Below are 13,902 nucleotides of genomic sequence, written 5' to 3'. Positions count from 1 at the left end.
AATTATCAGGATCGTATCATTAGGACGTAGAGTTTTCTGGTTCATTCCGAGCAGGTTTTACAACAAGTGAGCGCTGATATTTTTGGACTGTTTTGTGCCAGTCAGGAGACTATAGGGATGGGTACCGAGCCCCGGTATTAAACGGGCCCCGGGGCTGAATTATTAAAGACCGTGGTACCGTTAAGCTCCGACGTTATCGGTCTTTTTATCGGTACTGGAGACATGTAAAAAATATATGTCATATGTATTATTGCTACACAAACATTATATTGCAGTTTTAGTGTCGCCAACTCCGTTTCTAATATGCAAAAAGACTGCACAATGCGTATTTTTTGTATTTTCGATCTTTCCAATCCAGACGAGAGATCTCTCTCCCCCGCCTGTGTGCGAGGGGGCGGGGCAGTTTACACACACGCAGCTGCTACATGCAGCAACACACACACGGAGGAGATGGCTGAGAGAACGCGCTCCAAGGTGTGGTTAAACTTTAGCCGTCTCGATGTGGACAATGCTCGTTTCCAAGAGTGCAAGAGTTTAGCATGTAAGGGCGGGAACACGAGCAATTTGTCGAAACATTTAGCTAAAGTGCACCACATCCAGATGGAGGAATGCACCGGGTTCGACTGTCTTTCTAGTAGCTCTGTAGCCCCATCCACGAGTAACTTTTCCACGTCAGGTGTTATGTATGCTAGCAGCAACACACGGAGTTAACTCAATGATACAAACATGGGTTAATGATTAGAGGTAACTGAGTTATTTATTTTGTTACATTTTCAGCTATTCTGTTTACAGTTCTGTCATCAGATTATTTAATACGATTTGTTACAACATTGTTGTTTCTTTTGATGTGAAATATTATTTATTTAATTTAAATAAAAAGCAATGTTAGTTTTGTTCACAATTTGTTTAGTTAGTTTACCTTATTTTTTTCTCCAAAAGAATCGATAAGAGTACCATTAAAAGACCGGACCGATAAGCGGTATCGATAAAAGTAGTAGTACCGTTAAAACCTTAACGATACCCATCCCTAGGACACAAGGTTGAGAGAAACTCCCTCTGGAGGGAACACAGGGATTTTAGCCTTTGCAGACCATTTACATGCCCAAAAACCTATATAACGCACTACAGGAAAGGGACAACCACATAATAGGGCTCAGATGCTCTGGTGCCGAGCATGTTGTGCGGTAAAATACCTCCGCTAAATCTATTCCCTACTACTTTATAACCCAGCGGTTATGTAAGAGTAAGTTACTAATGCGTCTTTTTGATATTAATTCCTCTGTATGTATTTCACCGTTTGTTTTACTGTGAGCAATTTATTATCTTTCTACTATCTAGATGTGTACCCAATTTAAACTCATGGTCTGCAGTTATAGCATTGAGTTGTTATTATACAATATTAAGTGCAAACTATATTTTTCATGCTTATCCAACGCTATAGATGCAAATCCATGTTTGAATCTGCAGGAGAGTTAACGTTAGCTCTCAGTAGCCAGTGACGGAGGTGACGTCAGTTAAGGTGTATTCATGCGCAATTCAGTAAAAGTGTGTATTGGGGAAAATGCATATAACATCAGCAGGATGTGTTCAATGTAGTACAGTAAAATGCAGTCTTTAGCGAGAAATATCAATAAATAGTTGTATTAAGGAGATGTTTTACTACAACATAAAGTAGATATTAGATGGTATGCAAATGAGATAAAGGAGTGTATATTGAAGTAATTAGGATCCGCTGTGTAGTAGGGCTGTACCCGAATATCCGAATATTCGTTCGTTGGAGTACTATTTGGGTTTCAATTTCGTTATTCGGATATTCGTTTTGTTTGTTTTTTCGTTTTTTTCCCGGTTGCTTTTCAAATTGAATTTATTGAAATCTCCAATATCAACGTAAGAGCTTGTGCCTCTTCGGGGGGTGCTAACACTTAACCATAAACGTTATTGTTTACTTTCTCCGTCTTTATATGTAGATATTACTTTTCTCCGTTAATCTCTGTCACGTTGTTTCCAAAGCAACAACAACTTCCTGTCAACTGCGCTAACTCTCCTTCAAAATAAAAGCATGTCCATAAATAGGAAGCCAAGCCAAATTACAACGAAAGTAACAAACACAATGCGATATCCTTTTCAATTTCAAAGAACACAAATTGGGTTACATTAACAAATAACTATGAAACAACAATACTGTAGAATAACAAAATGAATGCCGTGAATAATAATACACCGAAATACACGTGTTGAAGCGGTTCGTTGCGGATTACTACCCCCCCCCCCCCCCCCCCAAATATCCGGAGCCCTACTGTGTAGAGAATCATGGAATTGTACTTGTATCTACCAATACCATCCTTAATAAATGCCATCCTTATAAATGTATATAAATACAATACCGTTTTAAATGATACTTGTGTTTTAATTATGTTTGATTCCATTAATTGAATTAAAGATGATTTAATGAATTCTACTGAAATTATTGTTACATTTATGTCTTTATGTCTTTATTAGGATCCCCATTAGCACTAGCATGAGCACATTGTCATCATGTAACTATTTTGTTCTTTTATTTGCCTCACCAGAAAACAGTCACACCTCCTCTTAATCTCTTGATTTTGCCTCCTGCTATCGACTTCAGGTTCACATTAGGTAAGCCCTTGAGTGTGTCAGACTAAAGTTGTTGTTTCAGAGGTTAATTCAAGACGTGTTATGTTTATATTCTAATATAATGAGCATCAGGTAAACGTACCCATTTCTATTTTTTGAGTCACAGATGGGATAGAGATGTAAACTATGCAGCACTAGTGTCACCACTCAAAGAAAAATGCCATGCCCTGCATTCATGTAGACTGGCCTGCGCTCTCACTTATCAAGATAAAAGTTGAAATAATCGTCTGTTCTTATTTATTCTAGGACCCATGTGCCACTTTATGTAAATCTCTGAGCATGAGGTGGGGTTAAAAATAAGTAGTTGGACATTTTATGAACTATATCAATATCATGACTATGTGGTTCATTTTATTGCAAACCAGCCTTTTTTTGATGGCTTAAACCCCTTGTAATGCATGTGAATAGCACCTCTGTTACCGTCTGTTAACAGCTAATGTAAACTGGCTCGTTATGATTTCAAGACGGATTTGATTTTTGTTGTTGAGGAAAACACATGTAAGCTCCGCCTACTTTTATTATTTTAATTAGCATAATGTTCAAAACAGTGAAATATTAACTTAAATTTCAATTTTTTGTTTTTCGACACCAAACTTAGTATACAGCATCGGTGGAGGGTCACACACATTACCGTAAGAAATGAGCATGTTCAGTCGACAAATATGGCCACCATCAATCAAAACGTACTCGCAAAAAGGCGGGGCTTAGAAAGAAATGCTCATAACTCATCAACAATGTATCCAAATATCACAGATTTTGGTGGATAGGTTCAGTCTGTCTCGGGGAATAGGCAAATCAAAGCATTTTAATTTTGGACTACAGGGGGCGCCAAAAACACCACAAATGTATAACTCAAGAACGGATAGACGAAATAATTTCCTTTTTTTTAGACATACTCTGGGGGTGAGTATGAACTGAGAATTTAAGTATCGCAACGAATGACGAACGTGGGCGTGGCCTATACATTTTCTTTTAATTGCAATGTGCTAAAATTAGCTTCGGACGCAAAACTTGGGACACACATCACAGCCCACGACCTTTTAGAGAAGGTACAAAATAAAAAACATATTTTTTTGTTAAAACAGCTCAGTAGCACCCCTATTGTGTGGTAGTCACATATAGTTTCTCTGAACTTCACGAATTTTGGCAGAGACATTCCTCATGGAATTGAGGACATATTTCTAATTGGCTTTCATTAGCCCCGCCCCCAAGAAAGTCAGCCATTTTGAAAAATGTGCGTTTTTCATGCATTTTAAGCACATTTTTGCAAACTCCTCCTTGGGAAATGATCGGAAAAATTCCAATCCAGGACAAGTTCAGCCCATATCCAATGTGATGTTAAATTGCGAAGGAATAGTCGATCGCTTGAACGTGGAGCTTGTAGGCTAACGGAGAATGTACCATTTTTGACCATTTATATGTCAGATACTACCTTAAGCTACTGAGACCCGCCTGTCTGCCCGGCGCATCAACTCTCACACACACACCTACACACACACACCTACACAATGTACAACACACACATACACTCTACAAAACACACCTACACATTGTACAACAAACACAAACAGCTCCTAAAGCATATACTAAATATCAGGCTACAGCCCTTGTATATTTTATTATGTGAAGCACTATATGGTTTCATGAAAAATATCTACTGTTTATTTGTAGATATCTCTTAAAGCATACAAATAAAGTGTGTAATGTAGGCCTGTTACATATATTATTGAGCGATATATATTATACACACTGTTCTGCTTTCTGCACTGACCTCAGCAGCTGTTCTCACTGTAAACATCGCGTCACAATGAAAGCAGTTGTATTAAAAAAATAAATAGCCTAACATCCAGGGGAGATGTGATTAGTGAGTAAACAAACGGTAAAGGGCAGAAAGTCTGATGCACATTTGATCATCTTAAATAACTTATAATCACAACGGGAAGAATTTGCAGAGCTGTGCTTCGTTGACATAAGTCCAGCCATGCGTCACGCCTCTTTTAAACATCACTGTTGGCTGAAATCGACTACGGAGAATACATCAGTGTACCCTCGGTTTTAGCTCCTCCAGAGAGACTCTTCTCTCCTCTCTCCTCTCTCCTCTCTCCTCTCTCCTCTCTCCTCTCTCCTCTCTCCTCTAAATCAGTGTATCCTCGGTTTACGGCTCCTCCTCGATAATCGCTCCTCGATGAGCCTTTAGCGAAATTAGTTTTCCTTCGAGACGGCGCGTCGACATCCGTTTCCGGGTCGCTGCCGGAGGACCGAGGAGTCGAGGACGCGAAAATGATAGAAATGACAAACGGCTCATTTCGGAGGACTCGCGTGCGTCGACTTGACGCCGAGACGACCGGCGACCCTCCCCGACAGGCGCATAGACGCGAGGGCCCGCTCATCACTGCGCGCACGACTGTGACCGCAGTTTTAATTTATTCTTGTCTTATGTGGTTCTTAGCAGATTGTTATTTGCATTGGTTACACTTAATATCTTGGCTTTTAATTGTAGGCTCAACTCATCTTTTCACATGCAGAAAAAATCACATTAGTGAGTTTACCCAACTCCTATAATAGCTTGGAATCGCTTGACAATTTTTTTTAAGTTTTAGCAAAGTAACACGTTCTTGAATAGAGGAAAACTAAAAAAGTACGTTTCACCAACTCAAAAAATTCAAAAGTTGACTAAACTCTTAAAATTGCTTGGAATCAGTTGACACAATTTATTTTTATTTTACCAAAGCAACAGTTTTTACAGTGCAACAGCCCAAAACAGGAGGTTTATTTAATAATGTTTGTAGGGATTCATATGTATATTACACTGAGTGATTAATAATATTCTCCTGGTTCTAGCCATCTGAATAAAAAAGCTTACAGAAAAAGACCAGAAAGCATGAATAAGAGAGACGCAGCTGTTTATGTTGAACCTACAAAGATAACATCTCTTAAAATCCATATGTTTCTTCGATCTGTTACAGAACATTAAAAGCCTCAGGCACTCTCTTTCTCAGTTTTATGCTATCCTTTTATCTGTGTGATTTATGTGGTTAAGTTTGGATTCTTGTGTTTGTGTATCCTGCCCTAAACCAGGTTTGTAGATGGAGGGGTCGTGTTTCAATACCTGTAAGATGCTGACGTCCTCCCAGATCCAATTGTTTTATAATAGGTTAACATAGGAAGTGTATATATTTTGGTTATTCTAATTGTCTATATGCACAACATATATTGCGCGTTGGACCGTCCTGGGCAAACGACTACTTTTTCGGTTGATCTACCCAAGGTTTCTGCTATTTTCTTCTGTTGAAGGTTTTTTTTGGGGAGATTTTTACTTATTTGAAATCCGTCAGTCAAAAGGACAAAGAGTGAGCCATTGAGACTTATACAAATAAAATAAACTCTATTTGTATGCAGAACAGGAAGGAACGGTCTTTTAAAAGCCTTTAGTGGTTGTGTCTTAACTGGCAGAGATAAAAAGTGATGGATGACACTAGGGCTGTCTCCGGATATTCGGTAGTAATCAGCAGTAGGGTTGCAAAGGGGCGGAACATTTCCAATACATTTCCGGAAAGTTTCCATGGGAAGTTAAGCTGGGGAATTTTGGAAATATTCGATGCAAAATTAAACAAAAAACATGACATTTCAACAGATTATTTTTTTTAAGTAGAACAGAACAAGTTTTAATTATTTTATTGAACAATTATTTGTTTCATTGAAGAACGAAAACAGGAATGTTGAGTTAAATATTACAAAAATGAACAAAAATGCACCCCCCATCCAAAAATCTCCACAAAGTCCCATTCAAAATGTTAAATGAAAAGAGCCCTTCTCCCTCCAAAAACTCCCATTAAACATGGTGCTACCTAAAGCTACGTTGTGTGTTGTCTGTATTTGCTTCCCCTGTCACGAGTTCTGATCGCTCAGTGATGATCCTTATATTTCTATAATCTGTGGACTCTCAGGATGTTATCTAAGCAGTTTGTGCAGATCCAATAAGTATATCGATCGGTATAGCTAGAGTTATGTGCTAACGGCCTTAAGATTTTTTCGCTCATGGCTAATTCAGAGGCTCGGCGTTAGCTTTGTGTTTTTTTTTGCAAAAAATAAATAAAAATGATCAGTTAGCGGAGTTTCTTCCCGTTACATGGATATAAAACATTCATAGTTTATTAAATATTAAGAAGCCCTCAGACGCTGTTTCCTGCAGATGACGCGTTTTTCCCCCCGGTGGCGGGGGGATGGGGTCTAACAGGCCAATCACGTACAATGTGTTGGAGCACTAACCAATATAAGTGCGAGAGTTACGTAGTGTGTGGGAGAGAAACTACCTCTGGAGGGAACTTTAAGATTTTAGCGTTTGCAGACCATTTACACACACAACAACCTATATCACTAATCACTAATGACATCCTCCTTTCAGCAGACTCCGGCCCACTCACCATCCCCATCCTTCTTGAACTTAGGTGCCGTTTACACGAGGACAAAACGGCTTGTATCTGCATAGTTTCTCTTGCGTATAGCCCTATTATTTACATGAGGCCGATAGAAACGGACCCCACAAACGATAACGGGTCCCAAGGTGGATAGATTTGCAAACGAAACTCTCTGGGGGGTCAAACGAGTCCGTGTAATCGCCTCTATACGAATATATATATATATATCCACAGATTCGGTTTCTTTCAGTTAACTTCCCCGTTGCATTTATCCATATATTTACATGCTGAGGAAATTACTATATCCCGCTGAATACCAGCAATCGCCACACACACTTCCTCCTGTCAGTAGCTACTGCTAGTGTTACTGCTAGTGCTACTGCTACTGACCATGCTACTGATGTTAGTGCAAAATCTACAGCTCCTCTACCACAACCATCAGCAACAAGTGGACATGGAGAATTACATGAACTACATGTTGCTAAATCCACCGCGGGGCTTAAACAGAAGGGTAGCCATGGCAACCATGCTCCGGGGTCTTCTTCGCTGCTTTTGGTGTATTTTGTGGCGGAAGTTACAGCGCCACTTACAGTCCCGGCATATGTACTACAGCGTGTCCAGCGTTTCCAGCAGGTTTCCAGCGGTCTCGTTTGAACAGACACGTTAAATGAAACGAATGCATGTGAACGGAAGACTTTTTTGAAAACGCATACTGTGCATAAACGCAAACGTTCCCGTGTGCACAACGCCTTAGAGAGCCTTAGATATAGTTGATAGCTGATGACACTCAACTCTACCTTTCCTCCAAAACCATCTCACCCACCACCAACTCCTCCTTCACCGCCTGCCTTATACATATCTCAAAACATGGATGCAAGAAAACTCCCTCCAACTCAACTGCAATCAATCAGAAATAATCATCATTGGTCCAAAGTCCCTCACCCGCTCTACCCAGTCATTCTCACTTGCCAATGACGGCTCAAATGTCACCTTGATCCGCAACCTTGGCATCCTCTTTGATCCCACCCTTTCATTCCTGCCACATGCCAACCACATCACCAAAACTGCCTTTCTCCACCTAAACAACATTGCCTGCCTCCGACCCTCCCTCTCTTTTACTGCCGCTGAAACCCTCATCCACGCCCTCATCACTTCCAGACTCGACTACTGCAACAGCATCCTCTACAGTTCACCAAACAAAATCACCAATAAACTCCAATATGTCCAGAACTCCGCCTCCCGCCTGCTCACCTCCACCCGCCGCCGCCAAGACCACCTCACTCCGGTCCTCTAAAACCTCCACCAGTCAAATACAAAATAGACTTCAAACCAGTGTTTCCGCCAGGGGGGGCGTCTTGCCGTCATTTGACGCCCTTATTCAGCTCGGAACGCCCTGAACTCGAGCCGTGGGCGTCCAAAGAAAGTAATAATTCGAGAGAAGATCCAGAGTTTTTATCGCTTGAAATGACGAAAAGGAAAAAGGACCTCTGTTGGAGGGGCAAAGGAGTCTGGTGGGATTATTTTCGGAGTATTGAAGATCATTTCCCCGACATCGGCAGTGCCTGCCACAACACGGAACGTGCGCGATTTGGAGCACGCGCGTGAACTGCGAGCGCCGGAGCCTCGCAGCGGCGAAACTGAGGCTCCGTGTTAAACTGTGGTAACATGAAGAGCCGTTTGGGAGCCGAAACAGCCGGCGCTTTAAGAGAGCCGAGTCAAATGATCCGGCTCACTAACGTAAAGAGATAGTATCTATAAGGGACGGCTCAATTCAAAATCCCCCCCCCCCCCGCTCTCGGGGTGGACGCCCTCTCAGCCCTGGTCTGGCGGAAACACTGCTTCAAACTACTCATCACCACCTACAAAGCCCTCAACAACCTGGCCCCTCCCTATCTCTCTGACGTCCTCCACCCTCACATCCCCAACCGTTGCCTCAGGTCCGGAGATACAAACACCCTAAAGAACACCACTAAGCTCCGGACCTGGGGTGCTCCACCCTCCCTCTGGAACGCCCTCCCCAGCCACATCAGACAGTCAACCACCCAACCAACATTCAAACGAGCACTCAAAACCCACCTCTTTAGACTGGCCTTTCCCTGTTAAACCCATTCCCCCACACCATTACTTTGCCAGTTCACAATGCCTTCTGTCCTGTTTTTTCTTTGTAACGTTTCCAACTCACTACATCTCATCTTTGTTTGTTTGTTTTATTGTTTCACTTTGGGTATCTAGAAAAGCGCTACATAAATCGAATGTATTATAACCCACTACAGAAAAGGGAAAAGCACAACAAGCATTAAAGGGCCTCTTTAAAAAATCTATTTGACAAAGTATTCCAGATTACCTCACACCTGTTCTGACATTTTGATAACATATTGGTGGATATATTGGCAAAACATATCTCCAAGAAGTGTATATTGGCTATTATATTTATTATTTCTGATAAATAAAGGAACTGCAGCGTCATCCCCTGTTTGGCCGATATAAAAGATTCCACGAGACGTAACAATTTTATTATAATAACCAGGAGTTGACAAAAAGATATTAATGTTTTAGAGAGTAGGGTACAGGGAGGAGAATTACCATACATGGCCTAATCCACAGCATGAACACATATTTGCGCGGATTATTTTGCACATAATAAATAGATTTTCATGGTGTGTAATGAAGGCTTCTATACTGATCCAGAATGTCTGCAGGAGAGAATATAATTCAGATTTGTTCACATTTCCTTCCATGCAAAAATAAAAGGTCTACATGATATTTTTTAGATGCAAATCAGGTTTTTAGCTGAACACCAAAATAAGTGCTCTTCTTCTGTGTGTGGGAGTCACAGAGTTAAATCTGATCGAATGGGGATCCCTGGTTACCATGTTCGCCCCCAAAGCCAACATGGAAGGTGGGCTCGGTCCAACAGCAGCAAGTGTGTGTGCATGTGTGTATCGAGTTTCCCCACGAAGAGCTCCAGCAGAGAGGCGGACACTACAACACACACACACATTTTCTGGCCAGCCAATGCTTTCTGGTGACTCACCACACACACACACACAAAATTATCGCCACTCCACTCACTCACATACAACCTGGCGCGCTCGTACTCTCTTTCCTAAACACACACCCACACTGCCTCCCACTATTTAATAAAGCATTGAATATGTGTATTAGTGTGAGTTAGTGAAATAGAAGCAATAAAGAGGAAGAGGAAAAATAAATGTGTGTGAATGTGCAAGATGCAGCTGTCATGCATGCTTTCTGCATTTGTGTGTGTGCATGTGTGAAATAAATAAGCAGTTTGATAGAGCGGCAAAGACTGTGTGATGTTGCACGGTGTGTATGTGTGTGTGTTTGTTCCGGCTCCGTATAGCTGTCATGACTGAATGCCATTGAGGGCAACACAAATCCAGAATGGGGTCCATTACAATCGCCACAAATAATACTTTTTTTTTGTAAACATGCATTGAGCTGCAATCTCAAGCGATAAAAACCAATGATGTGAACAGTCTAAAGTGTGAAATAAAAGCTTGCTACTGCTGCAGAGTGTGTTTGTGTGTGTGTTTGTGTGTGTGGATTGGGGTGACAGGTCAGGTGGCAACGGCAAATCACAGCTACACTTCCTAGGAACCGGCAAAATGTGTCTGTCAAAGAAATAGCAGCGTGTCAGAGCAGGAAGAGGAAAAGCGAAAGTGTGTGTGTGATGTGAGAGTATGTGTAAAAGTCTCCATGCGAGGGAGGGAAGGCGTACGAGAGCTGTGTGTGTATTTTTCTGTGTGTGTGTGACAAATAAACAGCAGCCAGAGAGCTAGCGAGCGCGCTCTGATTCGGAGACTGGCAACATGACTGACTGATCCCTGCATCCATATCATAGGATTAAAAAGCCTGACACGGTGGCGATACAATAGCTGCAAAATTTGAGACAAAGAAAAAGTCGGTCAATGGGAAAGGAAATGTGATTATGAACCAGAACAAACAAGAGGGAGATAATATTTAAAACAAATCTGGCACACTTCTCCAAAAAAGAGCCATACAGTGCAGCATCTGGGAGGAGATGGTAACGCTGTCACCGGGCAGTATAGAGGAAGGAGAAAGAGGAGGAGCTGCTGCCAAATATGAGCCTCCAGTGTTTTCCAAGAGCCAAGACACACTCGTCAGGGTTAAACCTGCCCAAATTCAGTTTACACACCTGTTCCCTCAGAATCCTCCCTCTTTATGTCCAACTAGAATCAAAACTTCATATGAGGGCAGGAAGAAAAGTAGTAAGAAATTAACAAAAGTAGATGTTTGTGATAGTATGCTCCTGATTAGGGGGTCACACAGGTCACCAGTTTTTTTAAATGCCGCCACATCGCTGCATATGACTTTAACCGGCATGAGATGCACTCCTAATTATTCATGATTTTATGTAACAAGATTTGGGTACAAAATGAGGTCGGAGAAGGAACTCAATGAACTTGCATAAGAAAGAAGTATGAACATGAGGAAAATAACTTCTATACTACAATGATAGTCCATACACAGACAATACACCAGTGAAGAAACAGTCTTTATATAATATGTGTAACACACACCATGTAAAAATCCCTTTTTCCATATTACAGCAGCCTGATTCTGTAAAATAAGTAACCAGAAAAATGCATTTAATAAGGTATTGAAATCAGCCAACATGCAAACCAGTTTAAACCAGTCTGCCAATATGGCAAATGATAGCCAGTTTTCTAGGGACGATTATCCTAAACACAGGCTGTTCCGAAAAGCATATAAAACAGTTTACTGTACATACTGACAGTCCAAACAAGTTAAAACCAGTCTGACATTAGGGTGACCGATCGTCAGTTTCTGTATTAACCAGTATCATACACACAGACAGTCCGTGCCTTATTTAAAACTGTTTGGATTCAGAATACTGTACATGCAGTAGAAAACATTAACTGGGGTAAAGTCAACGTCTGTTCACCAGGCATACAGTGCTCCTTCGAAAATAAACGACAGTTCGCTCCTAAAACATTAAAAACGAGTTAAATAAGATGATTTCAGAAACTAAACATAATTATTTGTATACTTAGAAACCAGTTAAATTCGTTTACTTCGTAAACAAACGCTTAGTTTTGACGTAGAGCAGTTTAATATCAAACTACTCGGCAGCTCGTCTTAAGCAGCAGCGGAGTACAGTATGTACACCAACGCTCCGCTTCTATACACAGAGCCATTAAAGCGGCTCTAAAACGTCAAAGACTGTTTGTCAAAATACATAAACCAGTTAAAGAAACCTATCCACCATATCCTCTACAGGTCCTTTTATCTAAAAAACTGTTAAAAACCAGCCTGTCGTTAGCAGCGAGTGTGTTTCTATACAGCCCGCTGACGGCGGCTTCACCTCAGATGACCCAACCAGCCAGACTGGCTGTCTGCTAGCTAGCCCCGTTTGAACCTCCGTACAGCGGGCAACAACAACACTTGAACCGACGCTACAAACCAAACTGTCCCCGGTTCCACCGTCTTACGAAAGACATTATTGGGATAATATTCTTTACTTTGCTTAGCGGAGTAACGCTAACTAAGGACGGGAAGAAGGGAAGAGAAGAGAGCCAGCCAAAACAAATGCATTTCTCGACATGAGAGCATAACATCCAGGGACGGGCAGCCACGTTTTGTGCTGCTGTGTGCGGGGAAAGGCTAAAGCTAAAGCGCTTAGCTTCACCGGGGTGCCCGTCATTGACAGGGGCTAACTGGTTAAAGGCTAGCTCCGCTGGCTAATACATGTATTATATGCACTTTCACCGGGGTGGAGTGGGGACGGCAAAAGTTGGCTACCAAAAAAAACAACACGAACCGGATGACATTCACTTGTCTGACAACTATCTTTCAATATAACCCGAGAGCCTCCGCGCAACAACTAAAGTTACCTGACAGCAAGGTATAAGTGTTTTAATTCTTGTTTGGCTGCCGTGGATGTTTGCTGGCTGATAGCAAGGTGATTCCCACTCTGAGAGCCTGTGATGGAGGGGACGGTCGCTAGCAGCAGCAGCCTGGGCAGAGGCAGACAGCCCAGCCAGGCGGCTAGTCTGGCTGCAACCAAGCCGCTTTAATAACTTCACTTTTGCGGTCACTTTGGTCAACATTTCTCTCCAGGAGTTAAATAAATAAGAAGTTTCCCTTGTGTCCTACCTGTGTGTAGTCTCTGGGTGCAGGGTGCGACAGCCTGGAAGTTGATTATTCCCAGATATCCAGAGTGGTGCGGTGCGGGGCGCATATAGCTAGCACTGGATACTGTAAAGATTGTAGCATAGCTAACCTAAAGACAACAGTAGAGAGGAGAAAAAAAAACCTCCTCGTTGCTCATAGGGGGGATCGACGACAAAAACCACATGATCTTTTACGTCAGCATATATTTGCATAGGATGCCAAATTTATGTTTCGCGTCCAGGTGACGTGAAAATGTATAGAAAAGTTTGATTATGGCGCACCCGACGCTGGCACGGCTGCTCGGGCTACGGTGGAGAGGCGCAGGCATGTCGCAGCCCTGTCCCCCCTGCAGCCTCATCTGCACCGGTCTGCCGTTTCATCACTTACAGCATGGGCGGCTGGGACTACACGTTACTGTAACTTACATATATTCATGCAGGGACTTATAACACACCTGTAGTGCTCTATATTTAGTTTATTTTGACTTTTATGGCATGCAAAGTCACTTTTATCTGCAGGTATCACCATTCTTCCAATGCAGCATTCCTCATGGTACTTCAAGTTTCCTCTGATGTATAGTAGGCTATCCTCTCAATTGTTTTGTTTTTTTCATATCTAGAATATTTTTCCTTTTATAGCTAAAATCAAA

At 41.8% G+C, this 13,902-nt stretch overlaps 1 protein-coding gene across 2 annotated transcripts in view; it reads right to left on the bottom strand.

Annotated features, from left to right (window-relative positions):
- LOC117477987 (zinc fingers and homeoboxes protein 2-like) overlaps positions 1 to 13,604 on the bottom strand; it is a 176,416-nt gene extending 162,812 nt beyond the window's left edge. For both annotated transcript variants that reach the window (XM_034124832.1, XM_034124833.1), the window contains exon 1: positions 13,236 to 13,604. The gene's annotated coding sequence lies outside the window, so the exon portion shown is untranslated. The remainder of the gene's footprint in view (positions 1 to 13,235) is intronic.
- Between the last annotated feature and the right edge of the window lie 298 nt (positions 13,605 to 13,902).

The sequence above is a fragment of the Trematomus bernacchii genome, unplaced genomic scaffold, assembly GCF_902827165.1.
Source record: "Trematomus bernacchii unplaced genomic scaffold, fTreBer1.1, whole genome shotgun sequence".
NCBI lineage: Eukaryota > Metazoa > Chordata > Actinopteri > Perciformes > Nototheniidae > Trematomus > Trematomus bernacchii.
The sequence above is the reverse complement of the archived record's forward strand: the minus strand, read 5'-3'. Positions and strand labels throughout refer to the sequence as shown.